The sequence below is a fragment of the Hydra vulgaris genome, chromosome 12, assembly GCF_038396675.1.
Source record: "Hydra vulgaris chromosome 12, alternate assembly HydraT2T_AEP".
Classification (NCBI taxonomy): Eukaryota; Metazoa; Cnidaria; class Hydrozoa; order Anthoathecata; family Hydridae; genus Hydra; species Hydra vulgaris.
The window spans coordinates 66632075-66647897 of NC_088931.1; the positions used below are offsets into that span (position 1 = coordinate 66632075).

The following is a 15823-nucleotide window of genomic DNA, read 5'->3' on the forward strand; positions in this document are numbered from 1 at the left end:
ACTAATTTTCAAAAAAAGTACATAATATTCAAAAATTAATAATTTTTTTTGTAATTATAATAAATTTAGTGATTCTTAACAATACTAAGATTAAATTTGATTATTTATTTTAATAATTTGCTTATTTTAGATTTTAATTGTATGACTTTTTTTGAATTGTTGTTTTGCTAAAGAATTATTTCAGCAGATTGCAAATAAAAATATTTTTTTTTTATAGATTCATATTTACGAAGTAATACCAAATGTTATTTGAGAAAAAGTTTTTAAAGTTTGAGTCTTACATGCTTTTTGTATATTTTTCCTTAAATGGCGGAAGTTACATGGTGACCGAACTAATGCGACTTTACGGCACTGAACAAAAAAATATAAAATAATGAAGATTCTAAAACTCCGCTTTTTACAAATTTAAGGTATTGTCAATATTTTTTTTTTTAGGTTATTTAGGTGCTCCCAGAAAACCTTACGGTCTTATCACGGAGCACCGCGGGAGAGCATTTAACTAAAAGTTCACGCCTCCTTTCTTACCAATGTCGCTTATTGGGTTAGAGCCGGCGTCGAAACACGGACCTTTGGGTTCTTGAATTGAAAATAAAACTTTGGTTTTCGTTAGATTTTGTGACAAATACTTATAAATCTAAAATAAATGTAAAAAGAAACCAGTTAACCAGTTCATCGTGTAATCCCGTACATTTTGTAATCCCGCTTATTTTGTAATCCGATACATTATTTTATCAAATGTAGCTTCTTATAAAAATAACTTAAAGAAAAATTTTGAAAAATTATGATTCTTTTTTTTTTTTACTATTTTTACTAGTCTATAAGACTTGTAGAAAACAAAATGGTTAATCTATTTAAAAAAAAAACAATGAGCTAAATTTGAATGAAGGATAGAGAACGCCAATTCATAAATACCTTGATAAAAGTTACTTTTTCAAAGACACATTTTAAAAAATGAATCTTTTTCACGATTGCAGGCAACTTGTTAAAAATGGAATGGTTAAAAAAGTCAAAAAAAAAAGGTAATACTAATTGCCATATAGAGGCCACATACCCGGGCCAGAGAAGACAAATTTAGCTCACTAATGAGCATCATCACCAGCATCGCTGACCAAGAGTATGTGAATTTAGGAAGAACGAAGTAAGCTAGAGTGAAAGTCAGAAGAAGTTGAGTTAGAAAGATAGCATAGAGAAAGCGGACAGAAATTACGCGAGATATTAGAATGTGCATTTCAAACTATATACATATTGGCTTTAGCTAAATAATGTACATTAAAAAAATAAAAATAAAAAAAAGGTAATACTACCTTCTCTTTTGCCTAGAAAAACAAAAAGTAAATTAGCTAGTCTAAAGTTTGTATATTTCATATACTATATTAGTTAAATCTTAGATGTGGATGTAGGAATTTTAGACATGTTTAAATTCCTGCATCCACATCTAACATTTATCTGATACAACATATGATAAATATTTGATTTATATCTAGTTCAATATATGACTTATATAATTATGTGGTAAATGCAAGTATTTACTTTATAATAACCTCACAATGTACCTAATTTGTAATAGCGTAAAGTTTATGTTTTAAAGTTGAATATTTTTTTCAGTTGTGTTAGGTATCATTGTGTTGATATTCGAAAAAAAAAAAAAATCCTCATAAACTCAAGTGGTTGTGAAATTGATATTTGGACAAACAAACAATTTGAAGTCACCAAAACGGTACGCTATTAAACTACGACTTTGAAAAAAAAAAACAATTTTCGTTTATTCAAACCAAAAAAAACTAAAATCTCTAATTCTCTTAAACAGTTTTCATATCATCAATTGTTATTTATAATCTTCAATTAACTTCAATTTCTTCTATTTGCTGTTTAGATTTATTATTCATCTAACAACTCCACGTCATCTATCATTGTCTATAAAATATACAATAAAAAAATTTTGTAAAATAAACGAGACAAAAATATGATATAACAAAAAATTAAATACAAAATTTTTAAAAACATTATTTTAATCAAGTAAATTTACGATTTTATATATTTTATTAATCAAGATATTGTGATGATGGATGTTAGAAATAACATACCTGGCTAGTTAAAAGTAACATAACTTTAAATTAGAACTTAATGAAAATTTAGTAAAAATCTTAATAATCTAATGCTATTATTTAGTAATATTTAAAATATTTGGTATTTTCAAGACCTTTTTCCTATCTTTTATTATATTATTTTATTGTAACTATTATTATTTTTTTTAATCTGAGTCTTTCAATAAAATTTTGCAACAAAGTGCATTTCTCTCTAACCCATGAGCTCCTTTTTAAATCATTGTTTTTAGCTAAAATATGGAACTTTTTTTATAAAACCTTACGACAAAACTAAAGCTTATATTGTTGTAGGATTCGTTTTCTAAGCAAAGACTGAAAAAACTTTCTATCATCGACACTAATTAATATTTGTCATGCCTATGGTAACATTTTTTAATTTTTATATTTTGGCTTTTATATAGTTATAGGTGTCTTGGTTACTGCGATAGCTCACCTTTAATTTACTATATACGGATGTTTGTATTCTGTCTAAACTTCTGACGCGGTGTTCATTCAACCGTAAGTTACTTTATGTGTGTTTTTTTTTTTTTTTTAAATCTCTGATGCAGTGTGAGCTTTGTAACTAATTAGTGACACCAACTATAAAACTTACGCTCACATAAATCTCTTGTATTCTGTTATCTAAAAATCTTTTATCGCCCTTTTATGGAATACCGTTGTAATACTTGGAATGGTTCTTTTAATAATACTTTTTTTCTTTTATAAAAAATTTAAAAACGCATTTTTAACTTAGTTGGACCTGCTCTATCTGTTAAGCTTGAGCCTCTCTCTTATTGTCGTAAAGCTGCTCTTTCTCTTTTCTACAAATACTACCATTGTCCCTGCTCAAATGACCTATCATTTCTAGTTCCATCAACCAAAGTTCATTTTTTGTTGAGTTGTCATTCAGCAAAATCTCATCCTTTTACTATATCTATCCTGCATGCTCTAAAACCTTTGATTTGCCTAGTGTTTTTTTGCCGCACTTCAGTTCGTTCAAGGTCTTTCGCACCTTTATGTTTTCCTGAATCATAAAACCTACAACCTTTCAAGTCTTCTACCAACCGTTTCCTTGTATTTTAACTCTATTGATTGTTTTCTAGTAACTCCCAACTTAATGGTGGTTGCTTGCAGTCTTGTTGAAGTGAATTAGAGTAATATGGCAGATATTTTTAGGTGTTACTGATTTCCATTAGAACGAGTTCCTACAAATTAACAAAACATAAAAAAGGAAAAGATTGCATCAAATTGAGTAAAATTGTAGCTTTTATAGAATGTAGTTATTGATTAACTACAGATATGTAGCTACATATACAGGGTTGTAACTACATATACAGGGTTGTAGCTACATATACAGGGTTGTAGCTGTCTATACAGGGATGTGACTAAATATCGTTGCATTGTAGTTAATTTACTATGTAGGGTTAGAGCTAAATATCATTGCAATAATGTTAATTTACTACATACAGATATTTATGTTAAGTCTAAAATATTAATGGTGCTTTTCAATGAAACGCTTCAAAGTTGAACGCACTGCGTTAACTTAATTCTTAGACCTTGAGAAAAAACTCGTTTCACGTTGAAATACTAAATTAGTATATAATGTGCTGTTGCTATTTTTCAAAAACAAAATGTTTGATCTCAAAGTTTTATTGCAAATAAGTTACTATGAAACTTTTCTCATAAATGAACCATAACAATAATTTTAAGACTGTAGGAGGTAATATTTTTTATTTTTGTCTGCAACCATTTACAATTAAAGGTGGTTTCCGTCTTATAATTTATTCAAAAATACTAAATAAAAATACATTTCATCATATATAGCAGTCACTGGATCGGAGAACCTGATGAATTAAAAATCTTATCGTGAGTAACCTTTAATAAATAAAAAGAGGATAAAAGTGTATTGTTAGAAAAAATCAAGTAAAGAGTTTTGATTGGCAATAATTTCAGTTATGTTCTTTTTGAATTTTCGAGCGGTATTAGCTTCTCTGAGCTATTCAGGCTAGTAAAATGGTTCCATAGCATTGGGCCACGATAAAAAATGGAGATAAGTTTTGATATACGGAAAGGTTTTATAAATCTTTCTGTAGATCTAGTATTGAATCAATTTGATGTTTTAGAAAAAACATTTTCAAAAACCTTTGGAGTTTTTTTGAATTGATGTTCGAACATAAATTATGTGACTTTGAGAATGTTTATTTCATAAATATTAGGAGCGTATTAAGGGTATCGTGGGTATTGTGGTTTATCCTGCTCCGGCTAATTGCCTTATAGAGATCACATACACAGGCCAGCAAAGACAAGTTCAGCTCACTAAAGAGCATCTTTACCCGCCTGGCTGACCGAAAATAAGTGAGTTTAGAAAGAACAAAGAAAGTTAGAGTGAAAGTTAGAAGAAGTCGAGTTAGAAATATAGCATATAAAAAGTGGACAGATAATTGCACTAGATGTTAGAATGTGCAATTAAGAGCTTTGGCATTTGTGTCTAAGAAGAGGTTTGGCATTTGTGAAGTGATTTTGAAAAAGAATAACTCTTGTTGCATGATTCTGTTACTTGTGGAGACATTTGAGTTTGGGTTTGTTTTTACTACCCCAAAGAATATTGCCATAAGATACCTAACTAATGATGAATGCAAAATATAGTATAATATATAGAATTAGCGTAGATTTGTTAAAAATTTGACGGCTTTTATATAAATCACCAATATTTGTCAAGATTTTAATGCGAATATATTTAATATGATCTATCCAGGTTTTTATCTATTAAAACACAAAGTAGTTTGTTTGTGAAAAAGCGCTTAATTGCGATGTTATTTATATAAAGCATTGGTAAGGATGTAGGTATATATTGAAAACTTTCGTTTAGAATGGAATAAGAAAAACTTAGTTTTATCGGGTTTAAAGATAAGCTGTTAGCGTTAAGCCAGTTTGATATTTGTTCTAATCTATAAGAAATAATATTATTTGACCTTTTCTATTTGATTGCTAATATTGACTATATTAGAAATCACAAAATTATTAAATATTCTATTAATCATTTTTTTTGCAAATTAAAGGTTTTAATTCAATTCAAGTTTTGAAGACGATAAAAAGTCGAATAGTAAAATTATCTTTTACCAGGTTCCAAACAAATTATGCTAACGAATCTGATCAAAATAGATTCAATTAAAATATATTGCGTTGTTAAAAATATAAAAAATTAGGAAAAAATTGAAATCTTTGAATGTTCGAGGTTGAATAAGATGTTGTGTAAAGATTTATGAAACGTTCGTGTTAGTTTGTTTGGCTCAACAAGGTAAAAGATTCATGAAACATTCGTGTTTGTTTGGCTCAACGAGGTAAAGAATTTATGAAACGTTCGTGTTAGTTTCGCTCAACGTGGTTAAAGTTTTAACTTGCCATACTTTCCAATATTCGTGAAAGTATTTTGGTTTTTATGTTTTTTCCTATTATTTTATTCGAATAATTTTGTTATAAACCAACTTTAAATAGTTTATTTAAAAGTTTAAAATATTTTACTCATTGTAAATCAAAAGTATTATGCTTTTTCAATAATGTAATGAAAAAAGCATTTTTAATAAAAATTGAGTGTTATAAAACGTTTTTATCAAAAAGTTTATAAAAACATTTTATTGGTTGTCTTTTTTAATACTATTCGTAATGTTATTTTAAACGACAACATTGTTTTTATAATAAATATTATAAAAATAAGCGATATAGGTGAGATTTAAAAATAATACATTTTTTCGTAAAATTTTTGTTAAGACCGACCTTAATAACGTCGAGGTAGGCAAAGAAGCTTTACGTTAAACAGTTTCAAAACGTCAAATGTTTAAAAACTGCTTGACGGCATTGTTCAATGTTAATTTATTTCAACTCAACGCCGTTAATGCATGTACTGGAAAATACACGAATATTGCGTTTTTATAAAAAGGTTATGTTTCACAGCATTTTTTTAGCCCGAATAATTTTTTTTTTTAATTTTTTTTTTCTCTCCTAGGGCTTTAGTTTGTCTAAAATCAAACAAAGTTAATTTTTTTTTTAAATTACTTAAGTTTAGATATAAAATTTTACTTTTTAGTTGATGTTTGTTTTTGTTCGCTTTATATTTTGTTTTAATTACGTTTTTGTTTACGTTTTAGTTTGCTTTATATTTTGGTATAAAATGATGCCGCTCTCAATGAAGATAAAACATTAAGTAGAGAAAACAACTTTTTCAAACAAGTTTTAAGTTATATTTTTAATTTCTAACCAGTCGTATGTCTGCAAACATATTAAAGGTCGAAAAAAATTAATAATTTCAAGTTTAAAATCTGTTTTTTCCATTTTATATGAAAGTTTTTATTAATACGAGTGTGAAGAACACACAAATTGACATACGACTAGTTAGACTTTTAAAGTTAAACCTTTTAAGGTTTATTTAAAAATCTAAGCTCAAAATTTAAACATTACTGTGATGTGAACCACCCCTATTTTATAATGCCATAAAACTAAAATTCCGGTCTTTAAATTACCATAGATTAGTATATAAATTTTATTTGAATATATATATCTTTTTAATTTTTTTGTTGTTGAAAATATGTATACACATTTTCTTACTCTATCGCAAAAGAGTTTTAAACAATATATGTAGATATTGTTTAAACTTTACATATCTTTTAAAACTTAACATATATTGTTTATAAACAAATGTTGCAGACCGGAAAAAAAATATGTTTGTTATCACCGAGAACAAACAAGACAAAAAAGTTTGAGAACTTGCATTAACGGCGTTGAGAACGAACTACCAAAAAACTTCAGAATTTGATTTCTTTTTTAAAATATAAACTTTTTTCTCCTAGAAGTCAAAGTTGTGTGAAATAACTTATGTGTTTTTTTGAAAACAAGTTAATAAAAATGTAGTAAAACCAGCATATAAACAAGAAGAAACGATAAAAGATATGATAACTATTTAAGTTAAAATATTGATTTAAACACTAATTTTGATATTTAAGTCTTGGAAATTTTATTAAATTAAACATAGTTAAAAAGGTGAAGTGCTACAACAAATGAAATACAAAAAAATTCCATTATCCAGTTGACTAGTTGCATCCTATCTGGGTTTTTGAGTTTGATTTAAAAATAAAATACTTACCATCAATTTTGATACAAGTTTATCAACAACGATTTCAGCCGCTCTTTTGTAATTTTGTTCTCTTTTTGACCCCGGCCAAGTCAAGCTTGTAATACTTTCAACACTTCCAAGATAAACAAGTGAAACCAACAGTATCAACACTATTGCACGCATTCTACTAACGAATTTTTGATTTGACTTTTGCTTTTAATCAAAAAAGAGCACTGTAAGTAAACTCAACTACTATGACATAAATATTACGTGAATAAAAGATTATTAACATAAACATAATTACCTTTTTTGTTGGATGTAATACGATTGGCTAATATATGATAATGTAATAAAGCTTTTAGATAGGATTAGGCAACGAATCACTTTTTTTTTTCTTATTTGCACCGTCATAGATTTCAAAAGATCTTTAATTTCAAAGATTAGCGTGTATTTCTTTTACCAATTATCTTTCTAATTTAAGTAGGGAAGTAAATATACTGTTATTAACTTACGTCCCAACTTAAATTAGAAACAAATATTTAGATAATTAAAAAAAAGTTCGCGCTAATCTTTAATAAAAGCAAATTCGGTAATCAAGACGACAATGGGTTTCTCACAAAGTATATTGTTTTTATAATATTAATTTTTTGCCTGATAAACATTTTTTTTATAGATTGCAATCTTGATGAAAAATATTTATTAAAATCAATACATCTTTTTATCGTCACAAAGCAAATTTGTTCAATTAATCAAGCAGAGAAAGGATTTGGGATACTGCCAAATATTAACAGACTTATAAATGCCAAGATTAACGACAGACTAATGAATGAATTTGGAGCGGAGTATTAAGATACACGATAAGAAACTTTTTACAGATGTTTTCTATTCTTTTACTTTTTCTTTATTCTTTATAGACTGTTAAAATTGTTTTACTACGTAATGAAATAACTTTATTGACTAATGCTCGTTACAATTTTATGTTATCATTATTACTTACTTATTCACACAATTCATATTACGAAAACTTATAATATCTTATATAGCGAAAACCTACAAAAATTAGGCTCGCAGTTTAACTACTTATCTCCATGCTTCTTAGCCAACGTAACAAGGTATACACATGTTTAGAAAACATATTACAGAAAAAGTGTTTAAAATGTACCGTGATGTTGCATTACGCTAATTGCGATTAAAGCGTGTGAAACGTTACCGAAATAAAAAAAGTGTGATTTGTGGATAATAATGTTTGTTGATTGAGTGTAATAATATGATTGGAAGTGGAAGGTCCAATCAATTAGCTAAATAGGTAATATTTACATTAACTCAATATGTATAATAAACAGAGTGAACAGTGGAAAACAATATCATAAGGTTTCCCTAACGAATTCATGAGTATAATATTATGCCCCTCACACTTGCTCATAATAATCACCGTGCACAATTATTATCATATTGCAATAATATCGTGTTATTTAATAACTAAGTTTTGCATTTTTTTGCAAAATTTTTGCATTAACCTGACGATAATGATTATGATTATATGATAACAGTTATGTAATTATTATGAGATAGTGAAGCTTGAAATATAGTATAGCCATTTTTTTTTCCAATAAAATTAGTAAGATTGATGAATGAGGATAATGATTAGGGTTCAGCGTTTGCAATGAAGAAAAAAAACAGTCTTGGTAAAAATATATAATAGTAAGCGAAATTTGTCCTGACATATTATAAGTAATGTGTAAAAGTTTCAGTGGAATTGGCATAGATCTTAAGGGTCCTCAGTAAGCTTTGAGTTCGAAGGGGGGGGGGGGGTCGGCACGTAAAATTCGCATGTTTGCGTTTTATGCGATGTTTGAGCGGATGTACTGTTAAAAGTACATGAGACATCCAAATAATAATCGAGGGTATGGTAGAATTGATCCTGAAGAGTCTACAAATACAAGTAGAAAGCCATTGCAATCTAAACTGTCCGAGACATAATTCATCTAAGTAGGCAAAAAATCAATAAAATTGACCAATTTTGCAAATTTGCATTTAGTACGGTACCATGTTTGTTTAATGTTAGTTGCTTAATCTTATTAGTTTAGGCAGTATCTCATAAAATGAATGTTTGGAACAATATTTTAACAAATAACATGATTTCAACAAATAATCTACAATACTTAGTTAATTTAAAACTAGCCTCGTGTTAACTCGTATAAATCACAGTCGGTCAAGTCACTTTCTAGTAGTTAGGTCTATCAGGAGAGGCGATAGTCCAACTTAGTGTTAAAAACTGGCATTATGCTGCGAGCCTCTAAACGGGATCGTATAAAACCATCGCGAGCCGATTGTTTTATACGAGCCAAATTTCAATAAAGTTTATCTTGGTGATGAAGATTTTATTTATTGTTAATTTTAAGAAACGAAAAAAAAAATGTGTTGAAGTAAATTTGAAAAAATCTACCAATATGTTTCTCTTAAAATATGCTCTTGGCCTTAAAGCATTCTCAAATACATAGTTTATATAAGTATGTTGTACGAGACTAATAGTGAAGCACTTTTGCATACAAAGTTTATATGCAGTTTTACGTGACTACTGGTTAAGAACTTTATTTATAAACTGATTTACATGTTTATTATAAAGAGTTGAAAATTAGAGTTTTTGAAAAAATAAAATTTGTACTAATTACAAAACTAGCTTACATGTTCCATGTCAATATATGAGCTCTGAGGAGATTTTGTTTTCAAACTTTGTTTCAACCATAGTTTGGAGGAGGCTGATATATTTTTTTATTACGTAACTTTAATAAAACATCGTGTTAAACCATTAAAAACTTTTTTAAAATTTAAAAAAATTTTGGCAGGCGCAATTAAGTTATAAAATATTTGAAAATTTAACAAAAGAAGTGATATTTATGTTTGTCTACAGAACAGTAATTTGTGTACAGTTACATATAAACACTGATATTAAAAGCAAGAAAAAGTATTGAAGTCAAATAAGTTAACTAAATAAAAGTGGATTATGGCAAATGATTGTGGCATTGTATAAATTGTATTGTATTAATTGAAAAAAAAAAAGATGTAAAAAACTAAGTGGTTAAAATCAAACATTTTAATGAAAAAAGAATAATAAAAAAAAGAAAAATTATCAAAAAAAAGAACAAAATAAGTTGTCATGCTATGAATATTTTTGCTATTATAAAATTTATTTTGTATGTATAAACTCTTGAAATATTTCACTTGAATTTGCATGTGTGAAATTTCTAAATGCGTTTCTCATCAAATATAATGTCCGTGTTCTATAAAGCATGCTTGATACAAAATTTATACGCAATTGCACCAGACTACTGGTAAAGTACTTAAAATATGCAAAGTATAAATTTTAAGCTGAGGCAGAGGTTGTTCTAAGCTCGTTACTGCATCTTTATACCAACTTGTTAATTATAAACAGTTTAAAATGTAAAATTTTGGAAAAAGAAAATTTTTAGAGATGTTTTGCCAAACTAGCTTACATGTTCCATATAATCTACGAACCCTGAAGAAGTTACTGTTCAACCTAAATTTTGAGAAGGCGTACACCATTATTTTTCTTTATATATATTATATAGGATGAAAATTGGATATTAATCTAATGGAAATAATTTGAATAATAAATTGGATAATAATCTATTGGAAAATTTAACAAAAAAAGTGATATTTGTTTTTTCACTGAACATTAAAACTTTACTGAGTCAAAAAATTTAACCAAATAAAGGTGAATTATGGCAATTTTTGTAATAAAAATAACTTCATCAAAATTTGCTTTTACATTTGAAGAAGCAAGTTTTCAAAAAAATTATTAATATTACATCAAAATAAAACATGACACATCTCTGTTTTTATATTAATAAACAAGAGATATTAACAGAAATTTAAAAAAAGAACACTTGTTTTTATTGGTTATACCAAAAATTACATAATGAAACTATTCATAAAATTTGTAAATATGGAGTACATTTTATTAAAGGTTTTTTTTCTAATTTTTTTAAAACAGAAATATTTTTTTCTGTTTTAATATATAGTGTAAAATAAATTATTAGCATTATAAATATATAAAATTTATCAAAGTTTGCTGTTTTATTTAATATTATTTACCATCAGTTGCTATTAAAGGATACACATTTTATACTAATTATAGAATACAATGACAAGTATTTTGTTCAGGTTAAAAGCTATATATCAACAAACATGTATTGAGTTTTGAAATTGAAATAAACAACAACATGAACTTGCATGTTTGCATTTTTTCTTTTTTCTACCTTTTTACACTTAGTTTTTCATAAAGGTGTGGTAAGTTGAGAGTTATTGCTTTTGGTAATCAGTTTACTATATCAAAACACACTTGTGGACATCAGGTTATAGATTTTTTCTAATAGCTTATTATGCTACAATGCTTTGTGATCTTTTATTACTATACATTACCAAAGGATATCCAAATTCGCTCTTGCTTACAATTGCTTTTAATTTAAGAGAGTTGCAAATCATCTGGGCTAGCTATAACAACCATTAAGCAATATTCTCAAACTTTTTTAGTGTTGTATATAATTTATATATGGGAGTAATAAGTGTAAAGTTCTAAAATGAAATAAGACTATTTTTTCAAAATACTTTTCTTGCTAAATGATTGGATAAATGGGAACTTAATTTGAAAAAAATTATACCAAGTTAATAATAGTCTATTGATATTAGTAGGTAAATTTAAAAAAATGTTTTAAAAAATCTATCGTATGAGAATCACAGCATAGTCAAGTTTTACCATCTGGTTTATAGCTAAATATCTTTTTAAAATAAACTATTATGAAATTAGTTTTTCAAATAGATATCACAAATTTACAAATGCTGCATGAACTATTAGCTGAGCTCTGTGAGTACACACAACTCAGGGGTTCCTTCTAGAATTTTTTTATATAGTTATTTTGTGTCATTATTTTCTTATATATATATGTATATATATATATATATATATATATATATATATATATATATATATATATATATATATATATATATATATATACATATATATATAAGAAAATAATGACACAAATAACATATATATATATATATATATATATATATATATATATATATTTATATATATATATATATATATATGTATATATATATATATATATATATATATATATATATATATGAAGACCACACGGTATATATATATATATACACACAATAATATATATATATATATATATATATATATATATATATATATATATATATATATATATATATATATATATATATATATATATATATATATATATATATATATATATATGAAGACCACATGGGTAAAACCACAGATGTCACATTTTTCTCATTTTGAGAAAAATGAAGTTTTGTGTTTAGAGACATCAGATATCAGTTCATTGATAATCTATTCATTCCAAAGTGTTTTTTTATGACATTATAGTCTAAACACAATATATAAATGCAGTCTTTTTGCTAATTACAAATAATATTTGTTCACAGTGTCCATTCGAAGTCAAGACACTCAATTTGGACATCTGTGATTTTTCCGTTGTAAATTCAGCAGCTTGTAAACTAGATTAACTTGTAACCTTTAGAGCACTTATTTTTTTAAAAGTACATAGAAGTAGATAATACAAATCAAATAACTCATCAAATTTTTACAAACTTTATAAAAAGTACCCATGCAAAAAATTGTTTCCACAACCCCATCTACCATATTGTCTGTAATCCATCACTTTGCCTTAAAATTCTATAGCCCAGACAAACACCCCATTGAGAAAAAACCTTTAATAAAAATAAATGTTATTTATATTTTCAACAAAATATTTCTACAAATATATAGATATATGTTTTCTAAATAGTTTTACAATATTTTTTGACATTCTCTTACTCTGAGTCAGAGATTTGCTCTGGTTCTGATTCCTGGACAAGTAGGTTATCAACTGGCAAGTGATCATAGAAAGATTTATTTTGTTCACTTATAAATTTTTTTAGTTTTAATAAGTCTTTTTTTTAGTTTTTAATAAAAGAAAGTGGCAAAGGGGCTATGTATGCTTGTTTTGGCTTATCAGGCACTTCAAAGACATGTTTAGATCGGGTCAATCTTCTCCCTCTTCTTGAACCAGAACATGATCTAGACCTACGGGATGTAACACACATAGAACTTAATATACCACTCCAGTTTTTCCTATACATAGTTAAGTCAGAATTAGCCTTTGATATTTCAACTTCTCTGAGTGAACGTGTCTTAAATGGACAAACAACTAAAAAGCTTGACTTTAAAAACTCTGTAAACTTCAGAAACTTTTCTTGTGTCATATTTATAATGTTGAATGGCTCTGGTTTTTTGCGAGATGCCTGGAAAACTTTTCTCCAATCCTCTGGTGTTTCTGCTGGAAACTTTTGATTAATAATAGCCATATCTCTGTCGCATTCCATGTAGGAATGACCTCTATGAAATAGAGGTCATTCCTACATGGAATGTGACAGAGATATATGAAACTGTTATGCTGTCAAACCTTTCTATCTTATGAACTAGATAATAAAAGAAACGCAAAACTGTCCGGTTTTTATTTTGTCCTGCACAGGAATCACAAAACAATTTGATATGCTTTACATTTTTAGGTAAATGACAATTAAAAAAATCATGAAGCATAGAACATACATCATCAGAGCCTTTGTTGCCTACAGTTTCATCATAGGAATAAAAATATACTTTTTGAGTAGAAAGTATTATAGTTGAGTTAAACATGAGGAGCTAGACCAATTATTATTTTCAAGAAATCGACTGATCTCAAAGCAGCACTTGCTAATGCATTTTGAATTCCAATTTCATTTAGAAAGAGGCAATCTATTAAAACAACCAATTAATTTGCAAACACCTTTCTGTTTCTTTGCATATAACACTTATGGTTGGTTTAATCAAACCTCCTGTCTTTGAATTTTAAAAAGCTATTTTGTTTTAAATGACAAGGAAGTACTAGTGCATTCTGACATTTAATAAGGATATTTTTTTTTTGAAGTCATTTTATCTACGTATCCAGCAATATATGGGATCAAAGTTTTTTTGTATTCAAATAAATTGTTGCAATTTAGAATATCTGCATTACCGTGATCACTAACTGTTGGTTCTCTCTCCAACAAATCATATTTTCTTATTAATTCAATTCCAGTAAAAGATATTTTAGTACTAAAATCACCAAAAGAATCGTCTAAAACATATATATGAGTTTTATCTCTGATGCTGCAGTTTTCATTTGAAAATTGAATGGTACTTTGCATAAAAAGTTATTTATATGTGAATTGTTGGCAATTGATATTGCTGTTAAACATTTCTGCAGATCTCACAGCACCAAAAAAGAGCTCTAGATGGTTTTGACTGAGCTTATATGATAATAAATAATTTAATGGTGAACCTTCTTTTTCAACCCAGTCAAGAAATACCTTGAGCAGATTTAATTGCTGCCAAATATCCAATGAAATCAGTTTTTTGATTATACAAGATCATTTGTGTAGCAGTAATCTCTTTAAGGCTAATGATATTCTTTAGCAAATCATTTTCTTGAATTTAATGTCATATAATCAATCTATTATGCAAATAAACTCAACAACATATTTATAAAATTATTTAACAGCTATTTATAGTTCATTAATATATAAAAAAGTCAGCAAGCTGTAATATATAACCATAATACTTAACAGCAGGTAAGCAGGATATTTAATTAAAGTTAAGGAGATATTTCAAAGAGGAGGAAATGTTTTGAACATTTATATATAAAGATATAAATAAATTTTTTTCAAAAAAATGTATTTTTATATACATTTGTTTCTTCAATTGTATTGAGTGATCAGGGCCGTACCAGGCCAACTTTGCGCTTCGGGCAAGCAAATAAAATTGCGCCCCCCTCCCAAAAAAATATACAAAAAACGCATTATATATATATATTTACATGAAAAAAAATTAATTATTGATCACAAAATTTATCGCATCAAGTTAAAAGAACAATATGTCACCAATGTTTCACAAACTTCAGTTCAAGGTCACTTTTCTGGCTTTTTTGGAGGCAAAGTCACTAATGACATCATCAAAATCAAGTGCGTTGGCCACTTCATGTTCAATTGAAACTACTGCCAGACAAGACAAACGTTCTTGGCCCATAATTGATCTCAAATAGTTTTTTATGATCTTAAGTTTACTGAAACTTCTTTCACACGTGGCAACTGTAACTGGTAAGGTGAGGAAGATGCGAATAGTAATTGCCGTGTTAGGATAAGCATCAGTCAATGAGTATTTATGAATGAGCTGCAAAATGTACATCGGGCTAGATTTTTCAAAGTTTTCCATCATGGCAGCAGCTTGATATTTAAAACTTGCCATTTCTGACTGGAAATCTGAAGAATCTAAATCTGCCTTGTAAATTTTAGACAAATTTTTGGCGTTAGTCTTAAGTTCATCCACTGAACTTTTGGAGAGAGAATGTCCACTGAGGAAGTCAAAATCTGAGGATACTGCAGACATAGCTTCAAACCGCCACTCAATTTGTGTGAGAATGCTGTCAAACACAAGGTTGCACTGGGATCCAAAATCTGTTTCTGGTGACAAACGGCAAAAGTCATC

The 15823-nt window shown here is 27.4% G+C and overlaps 1 long non-coding RNA gene across 1 annotated transcript; it reads right to left on the reverse strand.

Moving 5' to 3' along the window:
• Nucleotides 1-1789: 1789 nt before the first annotated feature.
• LOC101236142 (uncharacterized) lies at nt 1790-7467 on the reverse strand. Its single transcript, XR_010642654.1, has 2 exons — nt 7222-7467; nt 1790-1914 (listed from the first exon to the last, which is right to left on the reverse strand). It is a non-coding gene; the product is annotated as an uncharacterized LOC101236142 (long non-coding RNA).
• Between the last annotated feature and the right edge of the window lie 8356 nt (nt 7468-15823).